Genomic DNA, 24,136 nt, shown 5'->3' with positions numbered 1-24,136 from the left:
ACTGAGTTTCTTTTTCGCCGTTGGTACGGAGGCGTAAATGAATCATTGCCTTCGGCGATCCAACGATTGAATCGCGGCGACGAAATCGCTTAGGTCTGGGGGAGCCTTTATGCATTGGGTTCATGAGCAAAAACGCGGGAGGCGAAAAATAAAACGATTCTGTTTATTGATTTTAAACTTTTAAGTTACAGTAGAATAAACCGGTTTTCAATGTTTCAAGATGGAGACGCGTGGTATGTTAATAGATGTAAACGGCGTGTGAATAAAACTAGAATTTTCCAACATTTTTTAGAAGTTTTTGGTAACGATACAAGCACAACTAAGCGGAATGTGAAGGATTTTAGTAGTGCAAAACAGTGAGTTGAAGTCGAAGCTTCGAAGCGACATCTGAAAAATATTATCCAAGTAACACATATAAAGAGGTTGATAAGGTTTTTTAATACAAACTTATTTCATTTGAAGCAAAAGAAACTTCACTCACAGCGTTCCTTGACATTGAAGGAGCATTCGATAACACATCTCACAATTCAATGAAGAATGCTTTGTTGAAACGATTGTTGGCTGGAGAGAAATATCAGCTAGCCTTGGAAGCTCATCAACTAGTGTGAGAGCAGTAAACTGCCGTAATCTGAAAAAAGTGACGTATACGCCATTTCCAAAAAGTACTAATCAAGCTCTTTAACAGAAAAATGGAAATTAGGCATGTTATAATTTGGCGCATACGTCACTTTGTCTGATTACGGCAGTAAAAGGGTTTCCTTAAGGTCACTCCTGACGGAATCCAAGATTAAAAGTGCTCGCGTTTCCAGGGCCACACCACTCGATACGAAAGCAACGCACAACTGTCATTTTTATTATTTCACGCATGCTGCGACGCAGCAAAGCTAAATCAACAAAAATGACAGTTTTGCGCCGCCTCTGGATCGAGTGGTGTGCCCCCGAAAACGCGATCACCTATAATCTTGGATTCCGTCAGGAGTGACCTTAAGGAGGCGTTCGTGGATGATATAGGATTATTGGTAAGAAGAAATCATGACTGTGTTGTGTGGCCCTAAATGGCCGAAGCGAAATTATGAATAAAAAATATGAAAAACAAAGTCGAATCAAGTACGAGACACTGAAGACGACTTTGCAGTTGAGGTCGAAATACGTGTATGTAAAAGTAATAATGGAATTGTACTAAACTCGTCTTATGACAGGGAAAAACAATGCATAAAGTAGACCACTTCTACTTGAAAAAACAAAACAAATTGTTTAATCGACAAAACTTTTCGTTTAATCAAAATCGCATACCTTTTAATCTGCCACAATAACAATGTTCATTTGGCTCAGATTTTGACAGTTCTTGTTGCTCAGATGGACCAAGATGGTCAATTTCGCATACCTTTGAATGTAGGGTTTCTAGTTATTTCTGATTGAATGCCATTTTCCCTGAAGGAGCTGATTTGAAGCTTTCAAACTCAGTCAAGATGAGTAATCTGTAATTGACGCTTACTCCTTGAAGCAGCAGCAAAGCTACAAATGCTTCATGGATAAGTAAGGCGACGTTCGGTGAAAAGTGGGGAATAAAGCCAAAAATGATTCAATGGCGATTAAGAATCCAAGAATGTTATACGCCAAATGGTGGCCAAAACAAAAGGAAGAGTGGTTCAGATGAAGTTGGAGAACCTTGGATCAATTTATTCAATTAGAAGCAGAGAAGAGTGCTTTGAAGATCAAAATACATTCAAACTTTTTCTAAGGTGACCTAAAAGGACATTTTAGTATTCTAAACAAAATAAGTATCAACTGATCGATCACAAACAATGTTGACTGAATGAGGAAAAGATACAACTTTTATCGATTTTTTTCATTTAGTTGATCTTGAGCTAAGTATATTGACAAATCATGGACCAAATCTTCGCTTAGGATCAACTTTATTTTACACCGATGGTTCAAAGCTGAACAATCAAGTTGAAGCAGGCGTGACTGGACCAGGATTTAGGAATAAATATTTCTAGAATCCTCTTTCTAGAATCTCTTGTTTCGGACAGCAGAACGATCGCGCGATCTGCAAAAAAATTTTTGTGTTCTACATTGTGCAGCCGGTATTAATAAAGTTAATCAGTTCAGTGCGTGTTTTTTTTTCGGAGTAACTATCAAGCAAGCGCTGTGCAGTGCGGGTAGTTAAGATATCGAACAAGTTTTCGGGAAAATTCATAAATCACGCGTTGCTTTTCCGTTTTTGTATCATCATGAATATGGGGTCGTTCAAATGAAACAATTAGTAGCTTACCAAGGCGATCTCTAATATATTTCCTTCCCAACTAACATACTATTCCTTTCCAGTGCGCTAATGGAGATGCAGAGGAGGAGGTCTCTTGTAGCAATGAGTGTCGAACTAATTTTCGTTCCCTTATCCTAATTGACTGTGAGGACGTGGCCGGCATAGTTATTGGTTTTGAATTAAAACTCCGAAGCATGTACAGTAGGGTGGTTCAAATTAGTATGGGAAAAACTTTTTTTTTTCAATTTTTTGATGGGCCGCCCTCTTATTCGGATCTATTTGATGTCCTGATGCTCTGGACAAAATTTCAAATCGGTCAAAGTTTAGGCGGTGCTAAACTCGTTAGAAGTTTATATGCAAAAATGTATGCAGAAACATCCGAAAACAGTTATTTGCAGTTAGACGACACAATTTACGATGAAGAACTATGATACTCATTCAGGTCTTGAAAAATTTAATACAGAATGTTATGCTGAAAACCGCGACAAGATTAGTGTTTGCCTGGCAAAGTTATTACCATTTCTCTGAAGTGGGGTTCGAGTAAATTTCGTTTCTTTTACCTTTGAAAAGAAATAAATTCACCCATACATAACTCTAGTAAAATGCCAATATCTTTGCCTAATAAACTCTAATCTTCTCGCGGTTTTCAGCAGAACATTCTGGACTTAAGCCATCGATACGGTGGTGTGCGAAGAGTCCGGTAAATTTATTTATTTATTGCCAGACTAAGGCCGGAGTGACCAACCACGCAGTCTGCGGAGAGTCCGCAAATCGTCCTCCACCGGATCGATCCACCTTGCCCGGTTGCATCTCGCCTTCTTGTTTCTGTCGGATCGTTGTCGAGAAACATTTTCACAGGATTACTGTCCGACATTCTGGCTACGTGCCTGCCCCACCGCATTCTTTCGATTTTCGAGGTGTGAACGCGAAAGCTGATGCAACTCGTGGTTCATTCGCCTCCTCCACGTACCGTCCGCCATCTGCACTCCACCATAGATGGTACACAGCACTTTCCTTTCGAAAACTCCAAGTGCGCGTTGGTCCTCCACTAGCATCGTCCAGGTCTCGTGTCCGTAGAGGACTACCGGTCTAATGAGCGTTTTGTAGGTTGTCAGTTTGGTACGGCGGCGAACTCTATTCGATCGGAGAGTCTTGCGGAGTCCAAAGTACGTACGATTTCCAGCCACTATGCGTCTCCGAATTTCTTTGCTGGTATCATTTTCGGCAGTCACCAGTGAGCCCAAGTATACAAATTCTTCTACCACCTCGATTTCGTCACCACCGATGCAAACTCGCGGTGAGTTGCTCACATTGTCTTTTCTTGAACCTCTTCCTATCATGTACTTCGTCTTCGACGTGTTGATGACTAGTCCGATCCGCTTAGCTTCCCTCTTCAGTCTGATGTAGGATTCCTCCATCTTCTCATAGTTACGTGCCATAATATCTATGTCGTCGGCGAAGCCAAATAGCTGGCCGGACTTATTGAAAATTGTACCACTCGTGTTAATCCTTGTTCTTCGTATTACCCCTTCCAACGCGATGTTGAATAGCAGACACGAAATAACATCGCCTTGCCGTAATCCTCTGCAGGTTTCGAAGGGACTCGAGAATGCCCCTGAAACTCAAACTACGCACATCACCCGATCCATCGTCGCTTTGATCAACCGTATCAGTTTATCCGGAAAGCCGTGTTCGTGTATTAGCTGCCATAGCTGGTCCCGATCGATTGTATCATATGCGGCTTTGAAGTCGATGAATACATGATGTGTGGGCACGTTGTATTCGCGGCATTTCTGCAGTACTTGGCGAATGGCGAACACCTGGTCCGTGGTGTTTTTCAGCCGGCCAATCTCCTCCCGGATTTCCTGGAGATCCGGAGCATGTAAAATTATGTCCTGCGCGCGTTCTCCCAGGTCCATCACCATACCGCCATCTTCGTCTGCCACATCGCCATTCAGGTGCTCTTCGTAGTGCTGCCGCCACCTTTGGATCACCTAACGCTCGTTCGTAAGAAGGTTTCCGTTTATGTACTTACACATATCAGGCTGTGGCGCGTGGCCCTCACGTAAACGGTTCAACTACCCATAGAACTTTCGTGCGTTATTAGCGCGGTACAGTTGCTCCGTCTCTTCACGGTCTCGATCTTCCTGCTGGCGCTTTTTCTTCCGCAAAATCGAGTTTTGTCTGTTCCGCGCCCGTTTATATCGTGCCTCGTTCGCCCTCGTGCGTTGTTGCAGCAATCTCGCCCATGGTGCATTCTTCTCTTCTACTAACTGCTCACATTCGCCGTCATACCAGTCGTTTCTCTGATCCGGGGGCACCGCGCCAAGTGCAGCGGTAGCTGTGCTACCAATGGCGGATCGAATATCTCTCCAGCCATCTTCAAGAGACGCTGCGCCTAGCTGCTCTTCCGTTGGGAGTGCCACTTCCAGCTGCTGCGCGTATTCTTGGGCTAGTCTACCGTCTTGTAGCCGCCCAATGTTAAGCCGCGGCGTCCGACTTCGACGCGTGTTGTACACCGTCAAGAGTTTTTAGCGCAGGCATACTGCAACGAGGTAGTGGTCGGATTCAATATTCGCACTGCGGTGCGGACGTTCTTGATGTCGGAGAAGAATTTACCGTCGATTAGAACGTGGTCGATTTGGTTTTCCGTTTCTTGGTTAGGTGATTTACATGTGGCCTTGTGGATATTTTTGCGGGGAAAGAAGGTGCTTCGGACTACCATTCCGCGGAACGCTGCGAAGTTAAGGCATCGTTGGCCGTTGTCATTCGATACGGTGTGCAGACTATCCGGTCCGATGACCGGTCTATACATTTCCTCCCTTCCTACCTGTGCGTTCATGTCACCGATGACGATTTTGACGTCCCGCAGTGGGCATCCATCGTACGTCTGCTCCAGCTGCGCATAGAACGCTTCTTTCTCATCGTCGGGTCTCCCTTCGTGTTTTTTTTTTTTTTTTTACAAGGGAGAATGCATTTACACACTAACCCAGTACACGTGCATTGTAGTTGCTGGAGTGTCGGACTCGACCATACCGGTAATACCGACTAAACTCCCTTGGGCTCCACCATCGTTTCCCCCAGGAACTACCTCCCAGTACTACTTCTGGGGGATGGCAGTACTAAACGTACTCGCTCGTTCTCGCTCACACAGGCACCCGTCCCGTGCGATACTGACTTGGGTGCTCGCTCTATCGCACCCTCAAACATACCCTACATACTCTGTTGCACCTCTGTCATGCCGTGCGGGTCTAACTTGTGTGCCCACCCAAACCCTTGATTCATGCTCATACACTCCATGCTTGCACACACGCTAACGCTCCTATGGGTCTGACTTGTGTGCCCACCCTTCTCATGCCGTGCGGGACTAACTTTTGTGCCCACCCTTCTCATGCCGTGTGGGACTAATTCTATGCCCACCTTTATCGTACCATGTGAGACTGCTCACCTCTTTCGTTCAGTTCGCGCTGACACATACTACTCGAGTCATTCGACCTAACACTCCCTCTGGCATCCCTTGTGGGACTCTTCGCTTAGGTTCCCACTTCTGACATACCATGTGAGTCTGACTCACCTCATTCATGCCATATGAGACTAGCTCAACACGACTCAACTCATTCCTTTCGTACCATGTGAGACTGACTTGGATGCTCCCCCACACTCCTCTGCCACGCCGCGTGGTATCAGTAGTCGTAGGAACCAACATTCCTGCGCTACTCCCAGCGCGGCGTGTGCAGTCCATACATACACCTATTCATTCACCCTTCTGCCATGCTTCGAGGTGACGATCTCGGTTGCCACCCGCTGCGCTATTACCTCTGCATGGGCAGACCATTCACACACTTCTTCGCGTTCGGCACTTTCGCTCTAACTTACCAATCACAAGTTAGTCATGCTTGTCGATTGTTGCTCGGCGCGCCAGATTCTCTGCAAGCTGCAGGCAATCTGAGTGGTTGCAGTCGAGACTGCGTTCCACTTCTCCACCGCTTGACACATCCTTTGGATAAGATTATCCGGAGTTGTGTCCCGGCCGCAAACGTCTAGCATTGCTCTTCTTTCGACGTCGAAACGAGGACATACGAACAGTATGTGCTCTGCAGTTTCGTCAACACCTGGGCAGTCAGGGCAGACGGAGACCTCCGCCTGACAGGAATTGTGTCAGATGGAAGTGAACCTCCCCATGGGGTCTCCCCACCCAGCTTGATATGTTAGGAATCAGCCGGTGGGTCCACCTACCTTTCGAGGAGTTATCCCACTCGCGCTGCCATCTGGCAACCGAAGTCACCCTGGTACGCTCGCGGGCTCCTCTGGTGCCACGTAGGTCAAAACACTCCTCGTCCTCCCGGATGACCAGCCCGACTGGCATCATACTCGCTATCACGCAGGATGCGTCGCGCGATACCGTGCGGTAGGCCGATATCACCCTGAGACACATCAAGCGGTAGGTGCTCTCCAGTTTCTGCAGGTAACTGGTTACCCCCAGTGCTTTTGCCCAGGACGGGCCGCCGTACCTAAGAATAGATGCGGCAACGCCTGCCAGTAGCCTACGTCTACTGGCGCACACCTTGGAGCTGTTGGACATCATCCTCGATAATGCCGCCACAGCAGTCGAAGCCTTCTTGCACGCATATTCGACATGGCTACCGAAGGTAAGCTTGTCGTCTATGATGACCCCAAGAATCTTCAGACTCCGCTTTGAAGTGATCGCGACGTCTCCCACGTGTACAACTGCATGTTGTGCCGACTTACGGTTGCTGACGATAACCACCTCCGTCTTATGTTGAGCGAGCTCAAGGCCTCTCGCACTCATCCAGTCCGCCACAGTGCTGATCGCGTGTTCTGCGGTTAGCTCTACTTCGGGGATTGACCTCTAGGGTTACATCGTCAGCAAAGCCGACGATCTTCACACCAGGAGGGAACTTTAGCTTCAGAACCCCGTCATACATCAGGTTCCATAGTACCGGACCCAGGATTGACCCTTGCGGGACTCCTGCGGTAATAGGAACACTTTTCTGACCGGCATCGGTCTCGTATAGCAACACACGGTTCTGGAAGTAGCATTCCAAGATCCGGTACAGTCCCACCGGCAGGCTAAGCCGGTGTAACGAGAGCGCGATGGCATCCCAGCTTGCGCTGTTGAATGCGTTCTTCACGTCCAGTGTCACCAACGCACAGTATCGAATTCCTCGCCTTTTCCGTTGGATCGCTACCTCTGCAGTCTTGAGGACTGAATGGATAGCGTCCACCGTGGACTTACCCTTCCGAAAACCAAACTGGTTACTCGACAGGCCATCCGTACCCTCTGCGTACGGGGTGAGCCTGTTGAGGATGATCCTCTCGAGCAGTTTACCCGTCGTGTCGATCAGGCAAATTGGTCTGTACGCCGATGGGTCACCCGGAGGCTTCCCGGCCTTCGGCAGCAGTACCAACTTCTGCCTTTTCCATCTCTCAGGGAAACAACACTCATCCAGGCATCTCTGCATAGCTAGCCTGAACATGTTCGGGTTCGCTATGATCGCTGCCTTAAGTGCACTGTTTGGAACTCCATCGGGGCCTGGAGCTTTGTTCATCGCAAGGGTGTTAGCCACTGCGAGTAACGCATCTTACCCAGCACTATAAAGCCGGTTCCCATCTCGTTGGTGGTGCTACAGCTTTGGTAGAAGGTAGCTGTTCGATGCCCGTTTTTCCACACTTTCTGTTTTGTCCAGCAAATCTCCTGCAGCGCCACGACGTCGAAGTTGCGAGGATGTAATTCATCGTAGATCATCCTGTCGTAACCTGCGAAACCTAGCGACTTGCAGTTCCATGTTCCAAGCTTCCAATCGTAATCCTTTATTCGTCGCCTAGGTCTTTGCCGATTATATCGAGTCGCATTATCTCTTATATTGTTCGTAATTATTGGTTTTCCAGGCGGCTTATTGGGCCTGCGCAAACCTCCTGTCTCGTCGTAGGGCCGTCGTGTCAGGGCTGTTTAGCGTCCCACCTAACACCAGGACTTGGACTTGTGTGCTTTGAGCGGCACACGGTCGCTTTGGTGGGGTCTACTTGCGGATACATGCAGCTTTTTATAGAAATTTAACAGGGCCCACTGTCAAACCCCACCACATCCTACGCAAGCTCCACAACTCGCAGATGGCCTGGGGAGGGATCGTCAAGCCCTTGGACATAGTCCCTGCTGCTCGTGATTTGAGATTACTTACTTACTTATGAATCCTGTACACCTCCGGTGGTGCAAAGGGTCAGCTTGAAAGATCTTCATCGTGAGCGTTGCCCAGCTATCGCTTTAACCTGTTGCCAGGTTAGATTTCGGTCGACTTCTTTTATTTATTTTATTGAGGCTTCGCCGCCAAGAGCCTCTGGGTCTGCCTCTGCTGCGATGTCCCGGTTCCAGTCTAATGCTTGTTTACAGATTTCGTTTCCGCCCCTACGTAGAGTGTGGCCAACCCAGCCCCACTTCGGCCTCTGGTGACAACGACGATGGAGCTCGTTATTTGAGAACCAGTTGTGAGACCACCAGACCCGAATTAAGGCTTGTTCGCGACAAAATCTGGACACATAACTTTAAGAATAAAAATAAACTGCTATTGGTTTAATTCGGTACGTTTTTCACTTCAAATGGCTTCATTCCTTATCGATGCTTCGATGTATGCACGAAACTTGGTGACATTTAAATTTTCTAAGAAATAATACGTGCCGAATGATCTGGCATCCTCAGTAGAATTTGTTTCGAGCTCGTATCCTTCTGGTGGCTCATAACATCCGTTTTTGTTCCACTCTCTGACGTTTTAGATATTGTCGAACAAGCATCGACAAATTTTAAAACGCTTTGAGAAGTGTTCATATGAAAACAAAATGTTTTTAGTCATTTTCTGGATCGAGAGACCCGAATTTCAATTGCGACTGCACACAATTCTTTCCGAACCTGCAATTCCTTCGACGTCATTATTCACTACGTACTTGTACCACTCATAAGAAATATATTTTCAGAAAGTACAGACATAGATTCATCAATCTACGAAATATTTCACTCGTTGATGAGCTATTTCAAAAGTTATACGTGTTTAAAGGTGTCCAGATTTTGTCGCGTACAAGCCTTATATACCGCAGGCATCTGTTGATGAACACCTGCAGCCGTTAAGTGTTCTCCACTGATACACATCATGTTTCGCTAGCGTATAACAGCACAGATTGCACGTTAGAGTTGAAAATTCGTATTTTGTTGCGTTCACTTATCTGCCTCTTTTTCCAGATATTTCTTAAACTCGCAAAGGCAGCCCTTGCTTTCTTGATCCGTGCGCCTATGTCGATCTTGGTACCGCCGTCTGACACCATTTAGCTACCAAGATATTGGAAGCTTTCAACATTCTCCACTGGTTGCCCGGCTACTGTTAAACTGGAAGGAGTCACCGTGTTTACATCCAACGATTTGGTTTTGTTGACGTTGACTAAACCTGCCGAGGAGGAGCGCTCGGCAAGGTCGTTGAGCTTACTCTGCATATCAGAGCGCCGTTGCGCGAGGAGTGCAACGTCATCAGCCAATTCGAAGTCGTTTAGGTGCTCCATGGTTATAGGCTGCCATAACAGCCCGCGGTTTGGTTCACGGTCAATCGCATCTACCAGATTCTCATCGATTACGATGAGGAACAGTAACGGTGATAGAATACACCTTGCCTCACACCAGCTACGACGCGGATAGGGTCGGACAGGACCCCATTGTGCAGCACTCTACTAGGCCTCGTACCGTGCTTCGATGAGGCCGATGATTTTCTCAGGAACCCCCTTGCGTCTCAGGGCGCTCCACATATTCTCGTGATTGAGACGGTCGAAAGCTTTTTCGTAGTCAATGAATACCAAGTAAAGGGACTGTTGGAATTCGTTGACCTGCTCCAGCATGATGCGGAGCGTGACAATATGGTCCACAGAGGATCTTGCGGTACGGAATCCGACTTGCTGCCGCCGGAGAGTCGCATCGATCTTCTCCTGACTCCGGGCTTGGATAATTTTGCATATAACTTTGAGAATGGTACACAGCAACTTAGTGCCTCGCCAGTTATCGCATACAGTCAGGTCACCTTTTTTGGGCACCTTCACTAAGATACCTTGCATTCAGTCGACCGGGAAAGTTGCGATTTCTCATATATTACGAAATAATCGATGCAGTAGTTGAGCGGATGTCATGGGGTCAGCTTTCAGCATCTCGGCTGATATGCGATCGACCTCTGGGGCTTTATTCGATTTCATGCTTTGGATAGTTGTTTGAATCTTTAGCAGTGATGGAGCTTCGGTATTGACGCGTGTTATATGTCGGATTCTAGGCAGATCCTGCCGAGGTGGTGAAAAGTTGTTCGAAGTGCTCGAACCATCGTTTCATCTGGTCAGTTGGGTCGGTCAATAACTGATCATTCGCGTCTTTCACAGACATCGTTGCATTCATCTTCGCCCCACTTAAGCGTCGTGAGATATCGTAGAGGAGGCGAATGTCCCCGGTTGCGGCGGCTCTCTTCTTCGTCGGCCAGAGGGCACTCTTGATGGCGGTCCATTCGTCTTCCACGCTGCCACCTTCCGGAATATCTGCAGCACCCGTCTCACCGTGGCATCTTCCAGTCGGCGTGTGTTGAATCGTTGTCCAACTCTTTCCTCCCGCCGACGAATCCGGGCAATGCGCAAACGTATTTCGCCGATGAGGAGGTGATGATCAGACGCGATATCGGCACTACGATTATTCAGTACATCAAGAAGGCTCCATTTTCGGCTGATGCAGATGTGGTCGATTTGATTTCCTGTAAAGCCGTCACGGGAGACCAATGTGACCTTGTGAACCGGTCGATGAGGGAAGAGCGATCCCCCGATCACCATGTCGTTATTACCACAAAATTCTGCGAACAGCTCTCCGTTTTCGCTCATTTCTCCGAGACCATGGCGCTCATGGTTCGAGTTGTCGGATCCGATCTTCGCATTGAAGTCGCTCAAACAGAACTTGATATCACCCTTTGGAATTCTATCTACGACGGCATTAAGTTGGCTGTAGAAATTCATTTTGTCTTGCAGATCGGCAGCATCGGTTGGCGCATAACATTGGATTATAGTAAGGTTTCGGACCCGTGTTCTCAATCTGGCAACGATTACCTTTCACTTGTAGGTTCCCACTTCATAAGCACAGAGTGTATCTGAGCGCTTAGTAGGAAGCCAACTCCGCGATGCCGGGGAGCGTGTTCATCTCGTAAACCAGAGTATGGCAGAACTTGTCCCGACGGCGTTCTGTGTTCTCCAAAGTTTGGCTAACGGATTTCACTCAGTACCAGGATATCAAGCTTCATGCGGCGTGCCTCATTGGCAAGTTGTGCCAATTTACCCTGCTGGGCTAGGGTTGAAACTTTTCATGTTCCTATTCGTGTCCGTTGTTCCGCGCTAAGGGTCATCGCCGTACAATCAGTCCGTATTTTTCATTATCGGATTCTCGAACAAATTGATGTTTCGGGAACAGAAGGTTGTTGGCCCAAGGTTCTCTATCCACCGGGATGGGGCTGCCATCTTAGGTATAGCTTCCGGGGAATAACATTTCATACTCAGCCGCTAGATGCCAGAACAGACGCTGTTGGAGCCGCACCTCCTTGATGGACAGACGCTCGATCAGTCGGGTCAAATTTGTTTAAAGTCCCACCCAACACCAGGACTAGGCTAGCGTGCTTTGAGCGGCACACGGTCGCTTTGATAAGGCCTGCTTGGTGACACATGCAGCTTTTTATAGAGGTTCAACAGACCCCACTGTCGAACCCCACCACATCCTAGGCAGACCCCACAGGACGCACCCTCTCACTCTAGCTGATGTCAGAAGGACAACAGTGCCCAGGCTACACTACCAGCTAAGTACGCAACCCTTAGCTGGTGGTCAATTGTCATCGGAAGACCCGTGGAAGCGTGAGTATTGGAACTTGTGAGGACCAGAGCTATGCGTGGGTGACTTATGCACTTCATACCTGGGCAAGTTCCAGTTCGAATGTAAAAGTATTCAAGGTTAATATTAAGTAATTTACTGGTACTTCAGGCATATAATTTTTTATAATTGATTATTTTGTTTCGCTTGAACGAAATTATTCGCTGATTGAAAAAAGGACTCAGCACAATACTCATTAATTTTAAACATTGATAGGAGTCTAAATTTCATCTCATTATATCTTTACAAAGCTCATTTATGTTCAACCGTGTTATTCAACACCGCTTTCAAAAAGGGTAAACCGGAAGGAGAAGTTGTGCTGTTTCATGTGGGCGAACGCAACCAAGCGATATGAGAATATTTACGTTCTGCGAAAGCCAAATATAGGAACAATAACAACCCTCACTCTGATTGTTTGACGTTCTCGGTTTCATACATCAGCATGAAGAAGAATTTGCTGTCATATTTTTGGTAGCTAACAATGGTGAACAATAGTATACGGTAAATATCTAGGATATGATGTGACAAATTTAATTGTGATTGTCTAGATGTTTTTTATTAATGTCAGCAACGTATATCAGTGCTGACAAATTGATTGAATTCTGTCGAATTCATTTATTCTAATTTTGATACTTGTTTGTTCTTTTTCATATTTAATAAAAGAGTAGAATGAAATAGTAGAGAGTTGCTTTCTCGTTGTAATAATATGTATGAAAGCAAAAAAAAAAAACGTATAATGTATTTGATCAAGCATGAAAACATTACACTTGAGAATCATTAATTGCTTTTTAATAACATGCATAAAATAATTTAACGCTATACTAACAACTTTTTGCTATTATGACCACAGGAATCTTTGCTGAAACTCTTCAAAATTTACAAACAGCGATAGAATAAATATAAGTCTAACAGTCGATTTTCAATTATGTGCCGTTGTATCATGTTCTTGGTCAATGTATACCTACGGTATATGCCCCCAAACTTCGAATCAAACACAAAAACCATATAAAAGGCGCACGGTCGGCGTAGACAACTACACACCCCACGTGCGGATTAATGGCATAATCAATATCCGGTTATTTATAATTTCTCCGATTGCCCTTTCACCCAACGACGACGAGGAGTAGTCATGCGAAGCGGTAACGGACTGAAAACATCATTGTACGTGAATATAATATTTATTTTGAATGTTCCGTGCTTTCTGATCTCTTTAGCATTTTTTTTCAGAAAATTATTTAACATTTCTCCAAGAACTGCTTTCAAAAATCTCAGTTGTGCAGCATTTGCGCTGTCCATAGGGCGCTACCATTGCTTGGGTATTTTATTACGTCAGCTCAACCGATTCTTGCCATGATTATTATTGCAAAAAGCTACTCTAATTCCAGTGACATTATGTGGTTTTATGTCTCTGTTCTTTCCGAAATCTTGAGCCTTTCCAATTGAATCGCCACCATCATCGCAAACAACCGCGACCGTATTCGTCGTCGTTCCGAAGCATGGCTTCCTTCCTGTGCCTGCTTGTTTAGTCCGCAGCGCCTACTGAGATGATTGATGGTAATAATTTCCTTTTCTGCCACCAGGGCCTGTGCCGCCACGGACGGACCGGATTTTCGATATTGTATTCACCGTGCATGCAATCTCGTGCGAGGGAAAAAACAAAATGACTCGGCAAAAAGCACCGGGCCCGCTATTTAGCCAGCTGGAACGCCGCCCGGAGGAATCCAATGAAGCGCTTTTCCTGTCACTCTCATGTTCGATGTTACAAAATCGCTAAGCTTGAACTTGAATCCGATCCGGGGGCATACTTTCGGTCCTGTGAGCTGGGCTGAGGGAGCGTGGATCGGTTTAGTTGGACTGGCTCGCGGAAATTGAAGCCAAATTGAAACGGCACCCGCCCGCGCTCTCGATCACCATCATCGGTGCCCACATGTGACCGACACCAACGGCAATTGCCAACAGTCGCTGACTGTTTGTGAAGTATCGTTTAGTATAAGCACTAGGTACATTGTACGTGTGCTTCGCCACGGTATGTTGCTTCGATGCTAGCTTGAGGAAGGCACAATCCAATTAGAAGCATGAAGCGTGGTGGCAGAATTAGTTTCACCGGAAGGCGACTAGATAGCAGGAAATAGGCTTCCAGAAGCACGTGATATCTACGGGAAAAAATGTATAAAGTGGATGTATCTACCAGAGTTTGGAAGCAGAAAGCAAACAAAATCTACTACCTACGTTAAGTCACAATCAAAACAATAATCTACTTTTCGAAGCTATTTCCCTTTGTCCAAGTTTTCTTCTGAAAGAAAGAGGTGGAGACGCATGGTGCGACAACATGATACCATAATACACTATTTGGATGTCACTCCTAATAACAGGACTCGCGTGATTATGGATCACTAATGCATTGGCGCCTGTTTTGTTTGTGCTTTTTAGCTGGTGATGAACTTCGTATAGCAGTGCGAGTCCTTGAAGGCAAAAACGTTCAAAATGCAGACCTAAAATTGAACATTACTGAGCTTTGGGCAACTTTTCGCACAGAATTTTGGAACCTCTGGACGTAATACTTCTGGGTTTACCAACGGAATTCATTTGGCATTCTGAACGAAATTCTTTTGGGATTTTGCATGGAATCCTTCTGGGCTTCCGAATAGAATCCTGTTGGGCTTTTGATCAAAATCAATTTAGGATTCCGAACGGAATACTTTTGGTCTTTCGAAAGGTATTATTTTGTACTTTCGATTGGAGCTCTCTGGACTGTGTGGCAGTGAAATAGCACTTGCTGTTTACTATATTAGTAAATTGAATGGCTTTGAAACCATCGAAGTAGGCCTGATACCAATAATCGAATAAACTATAATCGAAGCAGTCGTTGCACGTGGATGTCAGTCACACGTGCTGCACCATCGTAGGTAAAATGTTTTCTTGGAGACTCTTGCTTGTATATTAACGGAACAAACTCTACATTTGTGCGATCCTGCCAGATTGAAATCATTAAAATCATACATTTATTTAGAATCTGGTTTTAAACAAGCGGGAGTGCCCAAGGACAAATTGTATCGTGTACCATCCTTTGTTTGTACTACGCGGGTGAAAAAAAGGGAAAATTAAGAGCTCGAAAAAAAACACTATCATTATCGGGGGAGGTATCTTTTGGAAATTCCCGTTATGAAGAAATAGGTATATTTCAGAATACATAAATGGTGAGTACATATATGTGAGCTTTACAATTGCCTTTCAGTTTGGCAATTGTGTTCTCTGCTGGCATTGACGTGCGAAGGGCGTTTGCAATGTTCATACGCTTGCCATGCTTTGCTTTTTGGTTCGATTAACTTGTGAATATACCCTTATTCACTTTGTGGTATTTTCAGACCCATATTTCGACTCGACATCACGACCGCTTAGTCAAAACTTTTCCTAAACTAAGATATCATCAAATATCAGTGGAATACTAATGAAAATAAATTCTGTCCAAGAAAAAAAATCGGCTTGCTAATTTTAGTTATGAGCGCGAGTGGTGCTCCCATAAAGTGCTCAGTGTCGCTATTTTTGTAATGAGCGTGTGTGGTGCTCGCATAAAGTGCTCAGTTTCGCTAGTTTTGTAAAGAGCGCAAGTGGTGCTCGCAAAAAGTGCTCAGTGCAACTCAGTGTTGCTATCTTTTCAAATGAGCGCGAGTGGTGCTCGCATAAAGTGCTCAGTTTCGCTAGTTTTGTAATGAGCGCGTGTGGTGCTCGCATAAAATGCTCAGTGTCGCTAGTTTTGTAATGAGCGCGAGTGGTGCTCGCTTAAAGTGCTCAGTGCAACTCAGTGTTGCTATTTTTTTCAAATGAGCGCGAGTGGTGCTCGCATAAAGTGCTCAGTGTAACTCAGTTTTGCTATTTGTTTTAAATGAGCGCGAGTGGTGCTCGCATAAAGTGCTCAGTGTCGCTATTTTTGTAATGAGCGCGAGTGGTGCTCGCAAAAAGTGCTCAGTGCAACTCAGTGTTGCTATTTTTTCAAATGAGCGCGAGTGGTGCTCGCATAAAGTGCTCAGTGTCGAATGAGCGCGAGTGATGCTCGCATAATGCTCAGTGGAAAACATGTGAAAAGCAGCGATATATCTGAAAATATAATTGCAATATTTACTATATAAAACGACATGGAGTGTAGCAAAGCGTCTGAAATAAAATGACTTCGCATACTAATATGATATCCAGCACCGCCTTGGAAGGTTCTTAAGATGGTTCGAGACCCCTCCCCTCTTTGAAAAGGGTGGCTTCCATACAAATGAACCAGAAAATTCTGCATAACTCGAGAACTAATCAAAGAATAAATCAATTTTGGATGAAACGAAGTTCGTCGGGTCTGCTAGTTAATAATAAAAATAATTGATACCAATAATCGAATAAACTATAATCGAAGCAGTCGTTGCACGTGGATGTCAGTCACACGTGCTGCACCATCGTAGGTAAAAGGTTTTCTTGGAGACTCCCGCTTGTATATTAACGGAACAAACTCCACAGACTTCGGAACGCAATCTTTGTTTGCTTCAGGGTCAGGGTCAGGTGATTCCAACTAGAATTCTTATAGGGATTCCGAGCGGATGCCTGGGATTTCCCACGGAAGCCCGAAAAGGATTTTGTTCGGAAGCGCAAGAGTAATCGGTTCGAAAACCCAAAAGAATTCTTTTCGAAAGCCAAAAAAAGTTCCGCTCGGAAGAACAAAAGATTTCCGTTCTTAAATCAAAAAGAAATCCGTTCCGTTTTCTGGGTTTCCGAACGGATATATTAGGGCCTGCGAAAAAAATCCTTCTATGCTTGTTTTGATTCTTTTGGTTTTGCGAACCAAATCCTTTGGGGCTTCCGAATGAAATCGTCTTGGGCTTCCAAACAAAGATTGGATTTGAATTTGATTTGGATTGGATTTTATTTGATTTGGAGTTTGATTAAAATGGATTTAAATTTGGATTGGATTCGATTGGTGTTGGATTTGTTTTGGATTTGGATTAGATTTGGATTGGGTATGGGTTGGATTTGGAGTGGATTTGCATTGGATTTGGATTGGATTTGTATTTGATTTGGATTGGATTGGATTTGGATTTGGATAAAATTTGCCTTCGATTTTGATTGGAATTGAATCGGATTTGCTTTCGATATTGGTTGGATTTGGATTGGATTGGGATTGGATTCAGATTGATTTGAATTGGATTTGAATTGGATTTGGATCGGATTTGGAGTGAATTTAGGTTCGATTTGGAGTGGATTTGAACTGGATTTGGATTTTTTTTGTCATGATTTGGAATGGTTATGAATTGGATTTGGATTGGACTTGGATTTGATTTGGATTGGATTGCATTTGGGTTGGATTTGGATTAGACTTGCATTGGATTTGGAGTAGATTTGTATTTGATGTAGATTGGACTTCAGGTATCAGAACGTCGGCTCCAGGGGCACGTTCACCTCAATTCGGAAGATTTGTGCCATTTGTGAAGATTGGATTTGGATTGGTTTGGATTGGATTTGGATTAAATTAGTATTGGATTGGATTTAGATTGGATTTGGATTACATTTGAATAGGAGTTGGATTGGATTGCATTTTGATTGGATTTGGATAAGATTTGAATTAGATTTGGATTGAATTTAGAGTGAATTTGGATTTAATTTGGATCGAATTTGGATTGGATTTGGATTAGATTTGGATTGAATTTGGATTGGATTTGGACAAGATTTGGTTTTGAATTGGAGTTGGATTGGATTTGGATTTGATTTGGATTAGATTTGGATTGGATTTGGATTGGATTGGATTTGGAATAGATTTGAATTGGAGTTTGATTGGGTTTGGATTGGTTTTGGATTAGATTTGAATAGGAGTTGGATTGGATTTGAATTGCCTTTTGATTGGATTTGGATTGGATTTGAATTGCCTTTTGATTGGATTTGGATTGGATTTAGATTAAATTTGATTTGGATCAAATTTGGATTGGATTCGGATTGGATTTGTATTTAGATTGGATTTAGATAGAATTTGGGTTGGATTTGGATTGGATTTGGATTGGATTTGGATTGGATTTGGATTGGATTTGGATTGGATTTGGATTGGATTTGGATTGGATTGGATTTGGATTGGATTTGGATTGGATTTGGATTGGATTTGGATTGGATTTGGATTTGGATTTGGATTGGATTTGGATTTGGATTTGGATTGGATTTGGATTGGATTTGGATTGGATTTGGATTGTATTTGGATTGGATTTGGATTGGATTTGGATTGTATTTGGATTGGATATGGATTGTATTTGGATTGGATTTGGATTGTATTTGGATTGGATCTGGATTGTTTTTGGATTGTATTTGGATTGTATTTGGATTGCTTTTAGATTGGATTTGTATTGGATTTGGATTGGATTTGAATTGAATTTTGATTGGATTTGGATTGGATTTGGATTAAATTTGTATTGGATTGGATTTAGATTGGATTTGGATTGGATTTGGATTAAATTTGTATTGGATTGGATTTAGATTGGATTTGGATTGGATTTGAATAAGATTTGAATTAGATTTGGATTGAATTTATATTGGATTTGGAATGAATTTGGATTTAATTTGGATCGAATTTGGATTGGATTTGGATTGGATTTATATTAAGATTGGATTTGGGTTGGATTTGGATTGGATTTGGACAGGATTTGGTTTTGAATTGGAGTTGGATTGGATTTGGATTTGATTTGGATTAGATTTGGATTGAATTTGGATTGGATTTGGAGTGAATTTGGATTGGATTTGGAATAGATTTGAATTGGAGTTTGATTGGGTTTGGATTGGTTTTGGATTAGATTTGAATAGGAGTTGGATTGGATTTGAATTGCCTTTTGATTGGATTTGGATTGGATTTAGATTGGATTTGGAGTAAATTTGGATTTGATTTGGATCAAATTTGGATTGGATTTGGATTGGATTTGTATTTAGATTGGATTTAGATTGGATTTGGATTGGATTTGGATTGGATTTGGATTGGATTTGGATTTGGATTTGGATTGGATTTGGATTGGATTTGGATTGGATTTGGGTTGGATTTGGATTGGATTTGGATTTGGATTGAATTTGGATTGGATTTGGATTGGCTTTGGATTGGATTTGGATTTGGATTGGATTTGGATTTCGATTTGGATTGGATTTGGATTGGATTGGATTTGGATTGTATTTGGATTGGATTTGGATTGTATTTGGATTGGATTTGGATTGGATTTTGATTGTATTTGGATTGTATTTGGATGGCTTTTCGATTGGATTTGTATTGGATTTGGATTGGATTTGAATTGAATTTGGATTGGATTTGGATTGGATTTGTATTGGATTTAGATTGGATTTGGATTGGATTTGGATTGGATTTCAATTATATTTGGATTTGATTTGGATTGAATTTGGATTTGGATTGGATTTGGATTGGATTTGGATTTGATTTGGAATGGATTTGGATTGCATTTGAATTGCATTTGGATTGGATTTGGATTTGGATTGGATTTGGATTGGATTTGGATTGGATTTGGATTGGATTTGGATTGGATTTGGATTTGGATTGGATTTGGATTGGATTTGGATTGGATTTGGATTGGATTTGGATTGAATTTGAATTGAATTTGGATTGGATTCTATTTGGATTGCTTTTAGATTGGATTTGGATTGGATTTGTAATGAATTTGGATTGGATTTGGATCGAATTTGGATTGGATTTGGATTGGATTTATATTAAGATTGGATTTGGGTTGGATTTGGATTGGATTTGGACAGGATTTGGTTTTGAATTGGAGTTGGATTGGATTTGGATTTGATTTGGATTAGATTTGGATTGAATTTGGATTGGATTTGGAGTGAATTTGGATTGGATTTGGAATAGATTTGAATTGGAGTTTGATTGGGTTTGGATTGGTTTTGGATTAGATTTGAATAGGGTTGGATTGGTTTGAATTGCCTTTTGATTGGATTTGGATTGGATTTAGATTGGGTTTGGAGTGAATTTGGATTTGATTTGGATCAAATTTGGATTGGATTTGGATTGGATTTGTATTTAGATTGGATTTAGATTGGATTTGGATTGGATTTGGATTGGATTTGGATTTGGATTTGGATTGGATTTGGATTGGATTTGGATTGGATTTGGATTGGATTTTGATTGGATTTGGATTTGGATTGAATTTGGATTGGATTTGGATTTCGATTTGGATTGGATTTCGATTGGATTTGGATTGTATTTGGATTGGATTTGGATTGTATTTGGATTGGATTTGGATTGGATTTTGATTGTATTTGGATTGTATTTGGATGGCTTTTCGATTGGATTTGTATTGGATTTGGATTGGATTTGAATTGAATTTGGATTGGATTTGGATTGGATTTGGATTGGATTTGTATTGGATTTAGATTGGATTTGGATTGGATTTGGATTGGATTTGGATTGGATTTGGATTGGATTTCAATTATATTTGGATTTGATTTGGATTGAATTTGGATTTGGATTGGATTTGGATTTGATTTGGAATGGATTTGGATTGCATTTGAATTGCATTTGGATTGCATTTGGATTGGATTTGGATTTGGATTGGATTTGGATTGGATTTGGATTGGATTTGGATTGGATTTGGATTGGATATGGATTGGATTTGGATTGGATTTGGATTTGGATTGGATTTGGATTGGATTTGGATTGGATTTGGATTGAATTTGAATTGAATTTGGATTGGATTCTATTTGGATTGCTTTTAGATTGGATTTGGATTGGATTTGGATTGGATTTGGATTGCATTTGAATTGCATTTGGATTGGTTGGTTTGGATTGGTTTGGATTGGTTTGGATTGGTTTGAATTGGTTTGGATTGGTTTGGTTTGGATTGTATTTGGATTGGTTTGGATTGGTTTTGGATTGGTTTGGATTGGTTTGGTTGAATTTGGATTGGATTCTGTTTGGATTGCTTTTAGATTGGTTGGATTGGTTTGGATTGGTTTGGTTTGGTTTGGATTGGTTTGGATTGGTTTGGATTGGTTTGGATTGGTTTGGATTGGTTTGGATTGGTTTGGATTGGTTTGGATTGGTTTGGATTGGATTTGGATTGGATTTGGATTGGATTTGGATTGGATTTGGATTGGATTTGGATTGGATTTGGATTGGATTTGGATTGGATTTGGATTGGATTTGGATTGGATTTGGATTGGATTTGGATTGTATTTGGATTGGATTTTGATTGGTTTTGGATTGGATTTGGATTGGATTTGAATTGAACTTGGATTGGATTTGGATTGGATTTGGATTGGATTTCGATTGGATTTGGATTGGATTTGGATCGTATTTGGATTGGTTTTGGATTGGATTTGGATTGGATTTGAATTTGATTTTATTTGATTTGGAGTTTGATTAAATTGGATTTAAATTTGGATTGGATTCGATTGGTGTTGGATTTGTTTTGGATTTGGATTAGATTTGGATTGGGTATGGGTTGGATTTGGAGTGGATTTGTATTTTATATTATTTGGATTGGATTTTGATTCGGTTTGGTTTGTATTTGGATAAAATTTGCCTTCGATTTTGATTGGATTTGAATCGGATTTGCTTTCGATATTGGTTGGATTTGGATTGGATTGGGATTGGGTTTGGATTGGTTGTAGATTAAATTTGGATTTGGATTGGATTGGATTTGGATTTGGATTGGATTTGGATTTGATTCGGATTGGATTTGGATTGGATTTGGATTGGATTTGGATTGGATTTGGATTGGATTTGGATTGGATTTGGATTGGATTTGGATTGGATTTGGATTGGATTTGGATTGGATTGGATTTGGATTGGATTTGGATTGGATTTGGATTGGATTTGGATTGGATTTGGATTGGATTTGGATTGGTGTTGAATAGGATTGGATTTGGGTTGGATTTGCATTGGATTTGATTGGGTTTAAATTGAATTGAATTACTTTCGGGAAAAATGTTTCTAAATTTCCGGATTATAGATTGCGAAATGTATTTCATTTTGTTTTGTTTATGTTAAATCATTCCCAATCATCGAATTCCTTGGCATTTGTTGATACACATGAATCGTTTTCACACAATAAAGCCTTTAAAAATTATTCATTTACATTGCTTGACTATATCCAACAAAGTGTCAGAGATATCAAGAAAACTACCAACAAGACACACTTCCAGAGTTCCAGATCTTAATAGAATCTCACTAGAAAGGAGAATGTTCGAATTTAAATGAGGGAAACAACAATTTCCAATTTGCCACGAAAAGCTCATATTTTATATACAAGTACTATCTAACTTCCGAAACTGGCACACGTGGTACAATATCCTTTGCCATAACACTATATTACTATATCATCATGTATTCCTTACGACTAGAACCTTCCGATGCCCAAAAATATCCTTCAGCTTGTCACATTACGTATGGAGAACCAATGCCTCCTTTCCTTTTAGAATCCGTCCTTTCCGCCGAGACTCCCGTTCTAACCATAGAATCGAGATGCTAATGCTAACCGCTCTGCAATAATCCCCCGCACGTAATCAAAAGTCATCACCAACACACTCAAATCTGTTTCCACCAGCGATTTTTCTCTCAGAACCAGACCAATACAGCTTCTTCTGGGACACGTGCGCGATTTTCATCTCACTTCGAACGTGCGACCGCGTGCGAATATCTCCCAAAACCAGTGCTCGCCGCTCTCTTGCTCTCCCATCATAACACCGCACTACGGTCGTCAGTCCATCAGGACTCCCATCATCATTCCATCGAACTCGAGAGCTTTTCACATCCCCTTGGGTCGCCATCCACCCATCCTTGCGCTTGTATGAGTGGCTGTACTCCACACTCCCCCTGGATGTGGATGATGGTGCAGAGTATGTGTGTGCATGTGGTCCAAAAAATTTTCACTTTTGCCTACCAACCAGCTTTGCGGAAGAAGATTTTTTTTCCGGTCACAATTTCAGCTTCTAAGGACGGCAGACGACTTTCGCTTGAATCTTTAAATCACTGCACACGCGACACACCACGCACTCATTGAACCGAAATTCGTTTTAAGCAGAAGAAATTAGCAGAACCGTCCCAGAAAAGAAGCCCCGCCGGAAGAACTCTTGAATCAAATGGGAACCCGAACGAATCCCTAGCGTTGCCCTTTTGGCCAAAAGGGCTGACACTGCTATGCAGTATTCGATTCACGAATACATTTATGCAGTTTTCGACTAGTTACTATCAATGGTTGCGGTTTGGAAAATTCAGCAGCCCCACTGAGGCTATTAGCAGCGTTAAATTTGGTACCGCGCGGTTCGATCCGTGTTTCGCACTGCTCGGCGGACGGGGTTGAACTGAATGAGCGAGCACTCGAACGGATAGCGTACCAACGGCAACAGCAGCAGCAGTAGGCCATCATAAACCACCCGCACGGACGGGCGCGGGCAGCTCGAAGCGAGGAGGGGGAAAACTCCGGGAGGAAAGTTTGCGTGAGCGAATTTTCCGATCCCCTTTAGGTGTATTGGGGAGAATCGTACCGAGCGAACCTTGCACAGCGTTCATTTTACTTGGACAAAAATTGACTTTGAGATACTTCAAGTTATAATAACATCGCGTCTGTAATGGTTTGTGGTTTGATTTGGTTTGACAATGAACAAATTTTATTTAACAAGTAACGTCATATTAACCTAAAGTTACCAGACGTCCCGGATTATGGGGGACAGTCCCGGATTCAACCTACCTGTCCCGCATTGCCAAGCGTCCTGGAAAACGTCCCGGATTCTATGATGATTCTGTTAAGTTTGGAAAATCTGTGAAATCCGTAGAAATCTAGAAAATTCGTAACCGGTTCGAACAATTATAAGAAAAAATGATCAACAAAAGTTAAGTTGATTTCTTAGACTCTGGATTACGCAGACATATTAGGCAACTAAAGCATTTGAATAACCTGGATAGTCTAGATAATGTG

General features: G+C 42.8%; 1 protein-coding gene across 1 annotated transcript in view; it reads right to left on the bottom strand.

The window, feature by feature from the left end:
- Positions 1–23,605, bottom strand: part of LOC134207797 (progestin and adipoQ receptor family member 4) — a 100,328-nt gene extending 76,723 nt beyond the window's left edge. The window contains exon 1 of the mRNA XM_062683714.1: positions 23,106–23,605. The gene's annotated coding sequence lies outside the window, so the exon portion shown is untranslated. The remainder of the gene's footprint in view (positions 1–23,105) is intronic.
- Between the last annotated feature and the right edge of the window lie 531 nt (positions 23,606–24,136).

Source organism: Armigeres subalbatus, chromosome 1 (genome assembly GCF_024139115.2).
Source record: "Armigeres subalbatus isolate Guangzhou_Male chromosome 1, GZ_Asu_2, whole genome shotgun sequence".
In the NCBI taxonomy this organism is placed as follows: domain Eukaryota; kingdom Metazoa; phylum Arthropoda; class Insecta; order Diptera; family Culicidae; genus Armigeres; species Armigeres subalbatus.
The sequence above is the reverse complement of the archived record's forward strand: the minus strand, read 5'-3'. Positions and strand labels throughout refer to the sequence as shown.